Here is a 17,082-nt window from a genome sequence, read left to right on the forward strand (position 1 = left end):
ACTTGCCTCTGCCACTTACTAGCTGTGTGACCACGAGCAAGTTGCTTAAATTCTCTAAGACTCAGGTGCTTTACTTGTAATATGAAAATAATAATGTACCTATCATATGGTTATTATATAGATTAAATGAGATAATCCAGGTAGAGTACTTCATAAGGGCTAAGCACAGAGTTAATACTCAATACGTTTACTATTTATTATTATGATCCTTACTAGCTCCATCATTGTGTTTGGTCTCATAATTTAGTAGGAGGATGAATGAATATGAACCTATCTTTGCAGTCTTAGCAGAAAAATTTCATTGCCTCTTTTTTGGAGAGTACACATCTCCCTTACCAAGAGTCTCTGTATGTGTGTGCATTCCCTTTAATTAAATCATCTATTGGTGGTAGTGTCTGTCAGGTAGAATTGAGTCTTTTTTTTTTCAGAATTATTTTTAGGAAAGAAATTTAATTTTAGGTTGATGAAGAATTGGCATAGGATTATGTATTAGCATCAGCATTAGATATTAGCATTTAGCATTAGTAATTGGGATTCAGAAGAAATAGCATAGGAACATACATGGTAGCTATAAACCACCTATTATTTTTGGAAATTGGAACTTTTTTCCATGGTAATTAGTAATTAAGAAAAACTGATTGTATTTTATGTCATTTCAGGTGATGATAAAGGAAAAATATCTACAACAACAAAAAAAGAATGATTTCTCATGTGTTTTAACATTAAATATGTCAAGGCAAGATATATTTTACCAATATGTTTTTGAGGTAGGTTGACCAAACTATGTTCTAAATATTCTAAAAATATGAACATTTGAGTAACTGCACAGAAACCAAAAGTTATTAAGAATAATTATAATAACATTGTGAAGAGTATACATTGTGGCACGTGCTTCATGTCTATTGACTTGTTGAGCTTCACAATAAACCTGGGAAGTGAGGAGCTATAATCTCCTCATTGTGAATGAGGAGAATTGTGAATAATGTTCTCACGGTCACACATGCTGTTAGTGGCAAGGATGTTTGGACCAGGCAAAATAAAGTTGAGTCTTAAACAGAAAATGTGATCCCCTCTTATCCCTCCCAGACCTATGTCTGGAGGGCATCTGTCTGAATCCTTCCCAATCCAGCGAATGAACCCTTGACTCCTACCTTAACTACTTCTGTGTCTGTGGGCTGCCCTCATCCTTGGCTAGGTTGAATTCAGCTGCTTTTGTGTCTAAGCTGGGGTGCCGCAACCCTCATTCCCAACAGTAGGATGCCAAAAGATGGTCCTAGACACACTCTAAAAACATTCCCTTCGTGTTGATGGGAAAGGATGTAGGCATGCACAAAGGGACCAAAGAGGTTATCATATTCAGTGTATCCAGGAAATGGGAAATTATTCAAGCCCAGGCTCTATGGCAGAGGACAATGCCACATGAACCACCTGGAGAAGATACAAAGCAGCATTATTACATCATACTATCCAAACTTACTCAACTGTGATATTTGACATAGCTGGGCCACATGGATATGTTTAGCAGTAGAACCCAGGTGCGGTGGCTGCTAACCCAACACATGTTGACACCTGTGGGAAAAGACTGAGGCATCTGATCAGTCTCCAAGGAATAGGTGACTCTGTGGGAAATTAGGTATAAGGTCTGTGAAGACAAAGAGGGAATGAAGCCCAAGGAAATTGAGGTTAAGTAACAGCCTCAAATCCACTTGTTTTCATGAGTGAAGCAAGGGTCAACTTCATGGCTACTGAGAAGGCTCCCTGTTCTATGCCTCATATTCCTCACCTGCTTTCTCTTAACAAGATACCAAGCCCTCTGTAATTCCAGGGCATTCATGAAATGCATCTTCTGTCTAGAAAAAAAAAAAAAAAGCAACATAGTGATTCCCAATCACATTAGCAATGTAAATAATTGGTCAAGGGTCTTGTTTCTGAGAATAGAGGCTGAGATAAGGTGGAAATTGAAAAGGTGGACATTGAAAAGGTGGAAAAAATACTGATTAATTTGGAAGGCTCAATGGTGTGAGAGAGGCAGTGAGAGAGGACAAGAGCACAGAGAAAGAGGCTGGGCAGGCTATTTAAAGACAAACCTTGCTTCCTTTGCTCACAAATTAGTTTGGTTTCCTTTTTTCTCCTTCCCTTCTTCCCTTTCTCCCTTCCTTCCCTCTATACAGATTTTTTGAAGCTTAATACATTTGTTTTTTGTACTGGGCATATAAAAATGAATGATACACAGATTCTGTCCTCTCTGAGTTCCCAAGAGAAGACCAGGGTAAACTAGTAAAGTACCACAATGAAATGTGAACTTGTGCATAGAAAGATTAAATGTAAAATGTAATGGGAGAAAAGGGGAGGAGGGATTACTTGTGTCTGGGGTTAGTCTTCTACTCGCATAGCCTGATCTTGAGGGATATCGATAAAGGCTGGATGTTTCACTCTTGCCTTTGGAGAGGTTGAAAGCAGAAACAGTCTCTCTCCCCAGAGGAAAGAAAGGTTGGTAGTGGTAGCGGCATCAGATTGACCCAAATGTGTGGCATCTAGGTGGATTTTGGTGCATCTAGGTGGATAATTGACATTATCATCTGAAGAAGTTTGTTTATAATTGACATTATCAATTTTAAGAAATTAATTTAAATTTAAGTCTAGGTTTTAAGTTGAGTTTTTGTCTAAGTAATGACCCTAAACGAGTCCGTTCATCTGCAAGCACCTCTGCTGGATTGGATAAATTCAGGTGTCTGTCTATGCTGTTATCACAATTTTTTGAAGAGTTTTGGGGTTGGACCTCCATAGGACAGACAACTCACTTCCTTTATGAAGCTTGCTGCGAGGAGGGTGGGGTAAAACCAACATAACTGAGCATCAACTGCTTTCAGGCACCATGCCAGGCAATTTTCCCATGTCATTTAATTAACTCTTCACACAACCTTATTGAAAGGCATGCTATTCGTTCCACTTTGTAGACTAGGAAAGCATTGCTGAGAGCAATGAAGTACCATGTCCAAAGTTACATAGTTGATTTGTGACAAGGTCTGGATTTTTTCCTCCCAGATTTGATCTTACTTCAAAGTCTGTGCTGCACCCACCATTCTGCACAGGATGATCTGGCTTTGTAAAGCAATGGGAAAAATGGAGTCAGAGTAGTCATATTCATGGATTTCACTGCAGTGGTTTAAATGAGTTTTGTTAAATTGGACTCCAAGGGGAAAATATGGTCAGTGGTTCAATAATCTTGGATTGTTCTGTCATTATTAGATGACTTGGCATTGTGATAATAGCTATACCATTTTGAGTGAGTCACTGAACTTGTCAATATTTCAGTTGCCTACACACTGCCTCTGACAGCTGGAGTGAAGAGCAAGTAAGAGAGTGTATAAATTCACTTTTTGGAATTCTAAACTGTAGGCAATTTTTATTTGGTGTAATTTAGTTTACCGGGTCTTGGGTGTTTAAATGTTAGTTTTTAGTTCTGATATTCAAATCCATTTATATACATAAAAATGCACAAATGGTGACTAGTGATTAGCTTGATTGATTACTATAAAATGAACATACTTCTATGGAACCCATATCAGAGATAGAACATTATCAATACCATAGAGGCCTCCCTTACGCTTACTCCCAATCACTGTGTCCTTCATTCTTCCTAGAGGGAGTAATTGCTATCCTGACCTTTATAATCTTTCATTACTGTGGCCTATTTTGAAGTTTATATAGATGGAATCATATAGTATGCATTCCTTGTTTAGCTTCTTTACTAAATCTTATGTTAAGGAGAAAGTTCTTTTTTTTTTTCTTTTAAGATTTTATTTATTTATTCATGAGAGACACACAGAGAGAGGCAGAGACATAGGCAGAGGGAGAAGCAGGCTCCCTGCAGGGATCCCGATGTGGGACTCAATCCCAGGATCCCGGGATCATGCCCTGAGCCAAAGGTATACACTCAACCACTGAGACACCCAGGTGCCTCTGGAAGAAAGCTCTTGCTGCTGAATCAGTAGTTTACTAATTTTCGTTATTGCATAGTATCCTATTGCATAAATAGACCCATAATGTATACCCATATTGTAGATTAATTGATTATTGAATAGTAAGCCAGTTTGAATTCTTGGAACAAACCCAACTTGATATGATGTCTTATCCTTTTTTATATTGCTGAATTCAGTTTGATACTATTTTGTTCAATCATTTTACTTCTATGGTATTATGAATGAGATTGGGGTATACTTTTCCTTTTTTTTTTTTTTTTTGCAGTGTTCTTGTTAGGCTTTGGTATCAAGGTTAAGACTAGCCTGGCTTCAGAAAATGAGGTAGGAAATTTCTTTTCTTTTATTATCTGAAGAAATTTGTTTATAATTGACATATATTTTAAGAAATTAATTTAAATTTAAGTAAATTTAATAGTAAATTTAATAGATTTAATAATTTACGGAATTACTAACACCAATTGTAAACAAACTTTTACCAATGGAATATATAGACTTGGAGGTTTGTTCATGGGAAGGTTTCAAATCATAGATCCAATTACTTAAATAGACATGAGACCTATTTAGAGTTTCTGTTTCTTCTTGTGTCAGTTTTGGAAGTATTTCCTAAGCATTTTTTAATTCATTTAAATTTTCACATAATTGGCATTTTGTTCTTAATATCTTTTGTCTATTTAATATCTGTATTATATTTTCTTGGTGGATTAACCTTTTTATTACAAAATGTCATTATCATTATTAAATGTTCCTCTTTATTTAGTAATACTCCTTGCCTTCAATGCTACTTTGTTTGATATTAATATAGCTATGTATACTTTCTTCTGCTTAGTGTTCTCATGAAGGTATATCTATTTCTATTGTGTTTTTTTATTTTTATTTTTTGTATATTTTTAATTGGAGTTTGACTTGCCAACATATAGTATATCACCCAGTGCTCATTCCGTCAAGTGCCCCTCTCTTATTTTAATTTTTTCTGTATACTCATTTAAGGTGTGCCTCATATAAGCAGCATATTTTTTCATCCAGTCTGATAGTCTTTGTCATTTAATTGGAATATTTTGTTTTTATATTGAATGGTTTCTGATATATGTAGTTTAGATCTACTTTTTGTTTTTTGTTCTTTCTTTGTCTCACCTTCTACCATTTCTTTATTTTTTTTTTAAGATTTTATTTATTTATTCATGAGAGACACACCGGGAGAACACAGGCAAAGGGAGAAGCAGGCTCCCTGTGGGGAGCCCAATGTGGGACTCAATCCCAGACTCCAGGATCACAACCTGAGCCAAAAAGCATATGCTCAACCATTGAGCCACCCAAGCATCCCTCTACAATTCCCCTAATCATGTTTTTTTTTCATGGCATTATATGTGTTCACAGATTGTTTGGTATTTCATCTTTTAAGGGGTACAGCTTTATCTTTCTGTGAATGTGCCCAAGACTTATGGCCTCATTTCTATCAACTAGAATAGGCAGAAATTACAATGAATTATTTAAAAACTAGATCACAAAAGGAATGTGATTGGGACTCTCAAACATCCACTCACATGTAGTGAGGAACTGAGGCTTCTTGCCAATAGCCTTATAGATTGAGTTATCTTAAAAGTAGGTCCTTCACTCCCAGTCAAGCCTTCCTATGACTGTAGATCTGGCTGATATTTTGATGGAATCCTCATGAGAGGCTCTGAATTAAAGCCAACCAGCCAAGCTGCCTCCAAATTCCAAACCCACAGAAACTATGGAATACTATTTTGTTGTTTACCTGCTAAGTTTCTTTAGCTGCTAAGTTTTCTTTAAGATGCCACATTTATTACTTTATTTGGAGTAATTATTTCTTATTACTCCTTTACTCTGTTAGACATTTGTTCGTTATATATTCTTTTACTCTAGTTTGTTCTGTGTGGGCCTCAGTGGGTCAATAGTGATGCTATTGGCTAGAAATGCCTGAGGGCACTCACCTGGGCCTGTGGTAAGTTCCTCCAAGGCATCTTTTTTTTTTTTTTTTTTTTGAATCAATGTTGTGAATAGACTGGCCCTTGTACTTCTTATTATGATTGCAAGATGACCTCAGGAATAACCTTTAGAAACTTTGAGAAAATAGACAAGATTTATTACTCACGGGTCCTGGAGGGCATCTGGCACTCTTGGGGTCTCACATTGAGGACATGCAAAGGGGAGGGGGTGAGGGAAGCAGCTCTGGGGTTCTTTTTTGGGGGGGGTCAAGGATAGGGGCCTAGGGTTTTGCAGGTTCACTCTTTATTGGTGGTTAAAACATAAAAGTGGGAATTAAAGTGTAGGAAGGAGAAAACAAGTGACCAAATGGTCAGTTGTCTGAATCTATTAGAGAGCTCCAAAACAGAGGGAAATTTCTGGGAGGAAAGGAATGGCTCTCAATCTCATCCTGTGATTGCCAATTTGTTTATTCAGGGTAGCCATCTTTGAAGTGGATGTCTTGGTAATCAAAAAATTAAGTTGCGCACTTGTGTTCCAATAAAAAAAAAAAACAATAAATTTGGGGAATATAAAAAATAGTAACAGGGAATAAAAGGGAAAGGAGACAAAATGAGTGGGAAATATCAGAAAGGGAGACAGAACGTGAGAGACTCCTAACTCTGGGAAATGAACTAGGGGTGGGGGAAGGGGAGGTGGGCGGGGAGTGGGGGCGACTGGGTGATGGGCACTGAGGGGGGCATTTGATGGGATGAGCACTGGGTGTTAGTCTATATGTTGGCATATTGAACACCAATAAAAAATAAATTTACAAAAAAAAAAAAAGAAATGCAGAAGACTGGGAAAAAAATAAAGTTATTTGCTATATATAAAAAAAAACTTGGAATAAAAACCCAGTTGTCAAGTGCTTACAATACATGATTAATCTACATTATAGCATGTATGTTTGACATTGAAATCTACTGTATTATTATTTTTTTATCACTCATGGATAATGCAAGGAACATAGGACATTTTAACATTATTTCTTCCTGCCTTTGGTGTTGTTATTAACATGTATTTTAATGGTGTGGCTGAGTAGCCCAGTTGGGTAAGCATCCAGCTCTTGGTTCTGCTCAGTTCATGATCTCAAGGTTATAAGATCCAGCGGTGTAGGGTTCCCCACTCAACAAGGAGTCTGATTCCTCTCTCCTTCTCTCTCTATCTCTTCCCCTTGCTCTTTCTCTCTCAAATAAATAAACAAATCTTTTTTAAAAATCATGTATTTTAAATTTCTCTATATTATTTAAACCTCACAAGACATTATTAATATCTCATATACATGTTTTACCATTTCCATTCCTCTAAATTCCATTTTATGCTTTAACAAGGAATTCTTTCCTTTCTACCCAAAGGGCTCTGTTTATAATCGTTTTGTATTGCAGTCCTATTGACAAAAAAATCTGTTTTCATTTGTTTGAAACTGTCTTCATTTAAAAACATTTTCACTGAGTGAGAAGTTCTAGGCTTGCAATTATTTTCTTTCACCAGCTGGAAGATGCTACCATATTATTCCCGGGTTTCTACTATTTTTGTTTAAAAGTTATTTGCCAATCTTATGGCTGATTTTTTTTTTTTTGAAAGTAATATTTTTTTTTCTCTCTTGGGCTGATTTTAGGAGGTTTTTTTTTTCCCTTTGTTTTTGGTTTTCAAGAATTTTAGTATGGAGTACTTAGGTGTAGTTTTCTTAGTATTTAATTAAACTGTTTGCTTTTACAGAAAAACACTTTTAAATCTGTGACTTGATATCATTGGTTGTGGACATTGTTGGCTGTCATCTCTGAATATTTTTCCTAACTACTCTCTTATTCCTGTCTTGGAATTTTGATTACATGTATATTAAAACATGTATATATGTATGATATGTCTCCTATGCTCTGGTCTGTATATACTGCTTTAAAAAAAATTAACTCTGTATTTCAGTCTATTTCTTTTGACTTATCTTCTAGTTCACTAATCTTCTCTTCAGCCCTTTCTCATTTACTATTAAATTCATTGGTTAAGTTCTTAATTTCTTTTTTTAAAGATTTTATTTATTTATTTGAGACAAGGAGAGAGAGAGAGAGAGAGAGAGAATGCACAAAGTGAGGGAGAAGCAGAGGGAGGACAAACAGACTTCCTGCTGAGCAGGGAACCCCATTTGGGTCTTAATCTCAGGACCCTAGGATCATGGCCTGAGCCTAAGGCTGATGCTTAACTAACTGAGCCACCCAGATGCCCCTTATGTTCTTAATTTCATTTCATGTATTTTCAGTTGTAGAATGTCCACTTTTTTTAAAGTTTCAAGTTCTCTGCTGAGGGTCTACATATGACCATCTAATTTTCTTGCACTTATTGGTCACATATATTATGAAGTCTATATCTGACAACTCCTGTGGGACTGTTTCTTTTGTCTGTCATTTCTCTTGGTTTTCAGTTATTTGTTCATGCCTTTTGGTCTGGCAACAAATTGCCAATGGAACAGCAAACATTGTGTATAAATAATTGTTGAGATAACTTGAGGATGTTATGCTTTGGAAAGCAGTTCGGTTTAGAGTAACTTAATGCAGATATTACAATGATTAGAATCTGTGTTTCAGTGTTTGTGAGGCTATGCTCCCAGATATGGTTCTTTGAGTATTTCAGTGGGAAGCCTGGGTAATTTATCAGCATCTCTCTCATGTCTCTTTCTTAAAGGACCGTGAACATGGTTTTTGTCCCTGTACCTTGAAACTAATCAAAAAAGATTTTTTTAATTTTTAAAAAAATTGTTTAGCTTTTTAGCATCCTTGAGAAACAAAAAATGACTGGAAGGGAAAAGCAATACCAAATGTCAAAATAATATCACTTCTCACTTCTTTTCTACTTCCCTTGCTTCAAGGATATTGACCTCTTAATGTTCCTGCTTACCTTGGTTTGATGTCTTCAAACACACACACACACACACACACACACACACACACACATTGAAGTTTTATTAATTGTTCCCTATGGGGGTGTTGATCTGCAACACAGAACTCCAAACATTACTGGAGGCATAAATCTCTCAAAATCAACTTTTCACATACATACAAATGCATAATTCTTCTTAACTTCAAGATAGGCAGTCCATGATTTTAGGAAATGTATCAATTTTAACTCAGTTTCTGAGTTTTTATTTCTTTACCCTCTTATTTGTTCTATGTAAGAAACATATATGCTGTTCCAAAGTTTAGATTTGAACCCAATGTTGCCAAGAAAATACAAGATAAACATGTAGGAACAATGACTATTAAGCAATGTGACCTGATCTCTGGGCTGTCTATGACTTTGGAGTCATTATTATTATTATGTTTTGGAGACATTCTTTACACTTCAAGTTCAGGCAACACCTAGAGAAGTGGTATCCTGTGAGCTCTTATTTTTTTTTTTTTCTGTTTTGTGATATTCTCTTTTGTCAATGTGACCATTTGATTTGGAATCACAGTTATGGCATCTTCAGATTGACACATATGGAAGCTCAGACTTTCACCCTTTAAAATTCAGCTCCATTAAAGGAAGGCACTGAGCTTTTTAACATGTTGGGAATAGAGGCGAGTCCTCCACGAAAGGCATTTCTTTACACAAACTGTAGGACTCATTGTTAAGACAAGATGGGAAGAGCCTAATGGGCTATTCTGAAAGAACTACCCGTTAAATGGTAAAGTACAGTATGTTTCAAAGTGACAAGCCCAAGAGCTGAAACTCACTCTTTGATCTTTAAAAGGCTCATAAACAAGGGCAGTGTACTGCAGACCTATATTTATGTATTCAAATATTGGGAGAAAATCCAAGTGGAATCTCAGGACTGCAGGAGTTTGTGGTTTAGACAAAGAGGCCAGGGAGAAAGGCAATTACATCAAACCTTTTACAGCATAAAGCAAGCTTTCTTCCCTTCTGGCTAACCAATGAGCTGGGATCTTGCTAAGGTCTTGTTTTTTAAGTAGAGCTTGAACCAATCATTACACAGACATGAGGTATTTGTGAGGAAAGAAAAAGACAATTGAAACCAAAATAAAGGCTGTTTTGTTTCTGAATTAAACTTTGTGGTTATTGCCGTCTTCTTTTACTTTTACTATCGCTGACCTCTGTGTCATCCACTTGTACATACCTCCTCCTTAGTGTTAAAACCATTAACCGCATGTGGAGAGTTAATCTTTGGACAACATGGTTATTTCCTCTGTTTCATGGAGAAACTATGAAAGGGTTCATAAATAAATTTAGGAACATCATCAGAGTTTTGAGGATGGTTTGTTGTTAAGAGACATTCAAAGGAAGTCAAATAAGTATGCCACTTGCCCCCGTGGATACTTTTAGTCTTATTAGCATGTTGGCATTTTTTCCTCCTCCGACTAAATGTTCTGGATATATAAGAATCATAGGCACTGGGATGTGGGATCTGAGCTGTGGTTCCAACAGTAGCCACTTTATTCTTTTACCTGGTTCCCATGATGACCACAGGTATGTATTTGTTACATGGCAGATTGATTCATGGGATTCCAGGGGACCATAGATCAGAGTCACTGATCCAAAGTTGAGTTTTGATCTCATTAGTAGTCTACTCGAACCAATTTCTGTGTATATAACTAAATAAATATGCATATATTCATCCCCTAAGCTAAGAAAAAAATGTAACAATATTCTAGAATCTCCAATTGTTTCTCCTTCACCCACCAAATGTAACCAAGTATCCTGAATTTTGTGTTAATCATTCCTCTCATTTTCTCATGACACCTTGTATGCATCCCTTAAAATATTTTGTTTGCTTTTGAACTTCACATAAGTAGAATTACACCCTGTACTTTCTTCTGATTTTTCTCGCCATAATTTATTTTGCTACATGCAATGGTAGTCCATTCACTTTCATCTCAAAATATTATTCCATTGTAAGAATATAACACAACTTATTTATCCATCTTCTATTATGGACATTTGGGTTGTTTCTAGTTTTTGTTAAATGACAATTATGCTGCTGTAAGCATTTGAGATCATCTTTTGGTATGTATGAAGAGCCTATCAAGTATGTTTCTAGTGGTGGACACACTGGGATTAAGGGCAAGCATATATTCATTTTTTGAGGGTAATGTCAAGCTGTTTTCCAGAGTGGTTATGCCAATTTATACTCCAATCTGTGAAGTAGGAGACTTGTAGCTGCTATTCATTCTCTTCAAAATTTTCTATTGTCTTCCTTTTTATTTTTTGCCAAACATTTATTATTCAAAATTGTTAGAGGAAATGGACATTTTTATTTGTACCTCACATGTGGAAGTTGAGGCTTGGGAATTTCAAGTCATTCAATTAGGTTTAAAGAGCATAGATTCTGGAAATGTCATATGTGTAAGGAGGAGATCATATCACTCAAAACCAATTTATAGAAAACCAGCTTGGGCAGCCCGGGTGGCTCAGCGGTTTAGTGCCGCCTACAGCCCAGGGTGTGATCCTGGAGACCTGGGATCGAGTCCCACGTCAGGCTCCCTGCATGGAGCCTGCTTCTCCCTCTGCCTGTCTCTGCCTCTGCCTCTGTCTCTGTCTCTCTCTCGATTAAATAAATAAAACCTTAAAAAAAAAAAAGCTTCTTTAAAAAAAAAAAAGAAAAAAAGAAAACCAGCTTAATGGCTGGTTATCTAGTGGCCAGTTCTCTTCAAATTCACATTTTTGAAGATTTTGCATCTGTTTGGGAGCTCTTAATGTTAAACTAAATACAAAGCAATATAACTAAATAAAATTAAGTAAAAAATAAAAACCAGCATTGGTTAAAATTTGAGAAAACGATCTTTAAGAAAACTGACTAAAAAGTCCCCCATTTACTTACAAAGGAAAAAAAAGGATCCTCAAATTTAAATAAAACCCAACATTATCTGTAAAACACTGCATATTTGATGACTGCTTATAAAAGACTTTTTAAAAAAAGTCAGAAATGCCCTCAGCCATATTCAACAGTTAGAGAAACAAGATGGCAGATGAGGATGGAACATGAAAGGAAGGTGAAAACTCTGTAGCTGGATTACATTTAAGGCAATTTGACTATCGGGCAAATGGATCACAGGCAAAGTAGTTTTTGACAAACTGACCTAGGCATTTTTGGGTTGTTATAAATGTTGGGGCAGAGTTAGGGATGTGCTAGCAGTGGACACATGAGGCCATTCATCCTGATAGATTCTGGAGTGACCCCACTACCTCCTCTCACTTCCTCATTACTTTGCAATGCCTGAACACTCAGAAAGGCCCCTAATAAATTGGAAAGAATCAGAGTTTGGGAGAAGAAAAAGCACTTCTTCCTCCAGCCAGTGCTCCTGCTCAAAGTGACCATTTATGTGTGAGTGCCACTTAAGATTAAGCTTGTCTGTGGTGACAGAAAACCCGACATACAGGTGGCATAAGTGAGAGATGAATATTTAGTTTTGGGTTTTTTTTTTTTTTTCTTGTAGATGCATCCAGACATAGGCCGTTCAGGTGGGGTGGAGACTCCACGAGGACACTGGACCAGGCTCCTAATGACATCCACCTCTTGGGGTATAGCTTTCTTCCAATGACTATCACCTCTTCATTCTAGGCAGCAGAGCTGGGGAAGGGATGAAGAAGAAGGGGCAACATATGCATACTCACTCTTCCCTAAGTAAATTTGGAAGCTGCCTCTACTTAGGTATCTGGAAGCTGCCTCTACTTAGGTATCATTGGCCAGAAATTTGTCACATGTGATGCCAAGCTATAGGGGAGGCTGGGAGCTATGATCTTTCTTCTAGGCAGTCATGTGCCCAAGGGAAACTTTACTGAGGAAAACAGATATTGGGGTAGGCAACTCGCAAGTTTTGTTTCTCTAAAATTCATTAATGAAAGGAAGATACAAGTATTTCAGCTATATGAACCCTATTGTTTTTGCAAGTATTAACATGCCGGCCATTCTGTTTGGCAACCAAAATGAAGGTACACACAGACTTAGTGAGATCCTCCCTCCATCCTTGGGTGCCAGCTGATTGGTGCAGGGAGAAGATGAAGCCAACAGTTATGTCTTGCTGTGGGTTTGCCTGCCCATGGGCAATAAGGCCACATGAAGGGGAGATTCCTCCCCTACCAAAGTAAAGAATAGGAACATGGTGGTCGGAGAGTTCAAGGGCCTCTCCCTGGTTTTGCAAAGAGTCAGATCTAGATCACAGGATACTTATTGAAAAATGGAATACTGTGTTCTTACTAAGCCATGTATGGGGTTCTCAACTAGAATTCCTAACAAGCAAGGGAGGTCCGTCGTTTTTAGCTACCATAGCTTCTATTTCCACCTGGATGGATTCTCCATTGTTGGAAGAAATCTTGAAGAGTATGTAGCGCATCCTTCTCTTCCCCTGACCCACTATGAGACAGAGGTCTCTAGACAAACTCACTCCTCCCCAGATTTCTGCTTCCAGGACTGCCCACTTCATTCTTCTAGTTTCTCAGACGTAAAACCTTGAAGGTATCCTCAATTCCTTTCTCACCCACACACCAACTTTAATCCATCAGCATAGCCTGATGGCTGTACTTTGAAAATAGATTCGGAATCCAACTACTCCTTACCTATTCTGCAATAATCTCCTACCTGGAGCACCCAGCTGAATAAGTGCATGGGAGCTGAAGTCTAGCCCTGCTTTACTCATTGAACTGTGTGCTTTGTTCCAAGGCTGCATCTGTTTGATAGAATAAACCTCACCAACATCTTGATCTTGGACTTACGGCTTCCAGGATAGTCAGACAATAAATTTCGGTTGTTGCAAGCCATCCAGTTGTGATATTTTGTTACAGAAATCCTTGGAAATTAATATACCATCTGATGCACAATATGATATTGTTGATTTGTTTGGGGTCTGCCTCCCCCAGTAGAAGGGAAGGACTGTTCATTGCCACAGAATAAATTTTTGACTAAAGGCAACCATTTTGTAAAAAGATACTGCAGCTTTGAATTGTCTGCAGAAACCCTCCCATAATCACTGAAGTGAGGGAAGAAAGTGGCCTGGTACATCTATTTGTAATAACAAATAATCATACTTTGTATGCATGTAAGACTTTTCATCTTCAAAACACTTTCAAAACATTAATTAATCTTTACAACAGCATCAATGAAATGGAAACGAGGGAGAATTTGAGGTATGCAAAACTTAATTACCAATATTAAAATTTGGCACACAAAGAATACTCCTCCTTCTGGGGCAGTAAACACATTCCATGCCATCTCCTCTCCCTTTGAAAACATGAGCAGGGCACTTAATTCTAGAACATGTCAGGAAGGAGGCAAGGCTTATCCCCGAGATACTGTAAGGGGTAGGGAAGGGTATTTATGCCCCAGAGAGAGGGGAGCATTGGCTTACTTCAAAGCTCCCTTAGGATTCTGGGATCTAGGATTCTGAGAGGCCGCTTAAAGGGAGGATATAGAGTGGGCTGGTTTTGAACAAAGATTCGGGAACCACAGTGTACACGACCTTATTCTGTAAGGTCATAAGATAGACCTCAGCCAATGATCCACAAATATAAAAAAAAAAAAATGAGGAGCACCTGGGTGGCTCAATGGTTGAGCATCTGCCTTCTGCTCAGGGGGTGATCCCAGGGTCCTGGGATCCAGTCCTGCATTGGGTTCCTCGCAGGGAGCCTGCTTCTCCCTCTGCCTGTGTCTCTGCCTCTCTCTGTGTCTCTCATGAATAAATAAATAAAATCTTTAAAAAAATAAATTACTTAAAAAAAAAAGATAGTGGCATCTTTTTGGCAACCTGAGCCACATTTGGATACTTTGGTCAGGACTTTATCAGCATCATCTGAAGGTAAAGGGTGAAGGAAAACTTGGCTTTGAACAAAGACAATGGACCCAAAATGACTAGGCAACATGGACCTGCTTCTAGAAATCTGAGCCGTTGGATTGTCTAGGCTGAAGGGGGCAGAGACCAGGAGCTCATGCACTGAGCAGGAGGGGAGGTGCCTGTCCTCTCTGGAACAGAGAGAATACTCTATGCCAGGAGCCACCTGGCTGCTGCTGGGGCTGTCCTGGTGCTTTCAGCAAGGACTCCTGCCTCCTGAAGGGAGAGAGAATAATTCTTCGTTTCTTAACATGGCCTATGTGTAGTGACTTCCTTCCAAAGAGCACAGTATGGGAAGGGGGGCAGGGATTGGAGGTAACTCTACAGAGGAGAACCCCAAAAACTTCACTGACTGATCAAGGCCAATGCCAATAGTCATAAATCATGCTGAATGTACATACCCTTGATAAAATATGATAAAAATAGCATGTTACCTCCATCATCTTCCTCCTCAAAACCCATAACCCCAGTCTAATTATGAGAAAAAACAGCAAATTCCCATAGAGGGGAGATCTACAAGATACCTGAGTAGCACTCTTTAAAAATCCTCATGGGGGGGATCCCTGGGTGGCGCAGCAGTTTAGCGCCTGTCTTTGGCCCAGGGCGCGATCCTGGAGACCCGGGATCGAATCCCACGTCGGGCTCCTGGTGCATGGAGCCTGCTTCTCCCTCTGCCTGTGTCTCTGCCTCTCTCTCTCTCTCTCTCTCTCTCTGTGACTATCATAAATAAATAAAAATTAAAAAAAAAATCCTCATAGGGGAACCTGGATAGCTTCGTGGTTGAGCATCTCTGCTCAGGTCATGATCCCGGGGTCCTGGGATTGAGTCCCTCATGGGGCTCCCCGCAGGAAGCCTGCTTCTCCCTCTGCTTGTGCTCTCTCTCTCTCTGTCTCTCATGAATAAATAAATAAAATATTTAAAAAAATCCTCATAAACAGGAGAAGTCTAAGAAAATGTCACGGCCAAGAGGAGCCTGTGGAGACATGACAACTAAACGTAATGCAGTATCTTGAAACAGGAAAACAGGGACATTAGGTGAAAACTAAGGAAATCAGAATAAACTGTGGACTTTGGTTAATAATAAGGTATCAATATTGGCTCATTAATTGTTGCAAATGCACCATAGTCTGTTTAAGATGTTAGTCATAGGGGAAATTGTGTGCTGGTGGAGGGGCTGTCAGAGGGTATGGGCGGGGGGAGATGGAAACTCTCAGTGGTATCTGCTCAACTCCTCTGTAAATCTAAGATGGACTTTAAAAAACAGTTTCTTACTTAAAAATAAAGAAATAGATGAAGGGCAGAACTGAGAAGGAGTGGAGGACTAGGGCTGAGGCTTCCACCCAGGCCTCCCAGGGTCTGTCTGACACACTCAGTCTTGGAGGGACGAGACTTTTCACTTGTAACTCTCCAGGATCTTGAGCATTGAGCTAAGGGTGAACAATTTCTTTGGAAGCCCTTTGGGCTCCCCCTTTCCTGGAAACTCTCATGCACTCATTTCTCCCTTCCACTCTTCAGACTAGTGAGAAGTAGGCATTCTTTGAAGGCAAAGGCCACCCATGACGGTTTACTCACGTCCTTGGTTATTGATGAATGTCAATGTTGCTCAGAGCTTCAGTCTAGAAGGTGATGAAGGGTGAGGGGTTCTGCACCAAAGCTGCTGGGGCTCGTATCCTGGCTTCTCCACCAACAGCTACAGGACTTGGGTGGATTGCTTGACCTCACTATACTTTAGAGTCCTTCTCTGCAAAATGGGGATAAAAATGTGATCCCCCCCCCACCTTCTTGGGTTCACTATAAGAATTGAGTAAGCTAGTGTATGTGAAGCGCTTAAACCAGAGCCCGGCTTGTAGTAAGCACTTACGTGTGTGTTGTTATTTTCAATTCACTCCTCTGGAATGCACTTCAGAAGGTACAAAATCTCTCTGGCACTAAGGTCTGGTTTGAAACCCTGCTACAGACAGTGGTAATCAAGCATTTATCTGGCAACTTTCTTTTTTCTGCTTTCTAGCACATGGCCCTGACCCTGGAAATCTAATTCGTTAAAACCTTCTGAAAGAGCATTCTGGAGGTATCCGTCAAAATGCAAAATCGTTTTTGAACTAGCGGTTCCTTTTAAATGGACAAAAATTCAAGCATGAGGTCATAAGATATATACAGAGAACTGTTGTGGTAGCAAGACACGGGGGGTCACCTCAGCTGTCAGGAAAGGAAAGGGTAAACTAATGAGTCCAACCATACAGATTTATGCAGTGTAGTCACTAAAAAGAATGAAGTAGATCTAAGTGGGCTGAAGGACACACATT

Source organism: Canis aureus, chromosome 30, assembly GCF_053574225.1.
Source record: "Canis aureus isolate CA01 chromosome 30, VMU_Caureus_v.1.0, whole genome shotgun sequence".
NCBI lineage: Eukaryota > Metazoa > Chordata > Mammalia > Carnivora > Canidae > Canis > Canis aureus.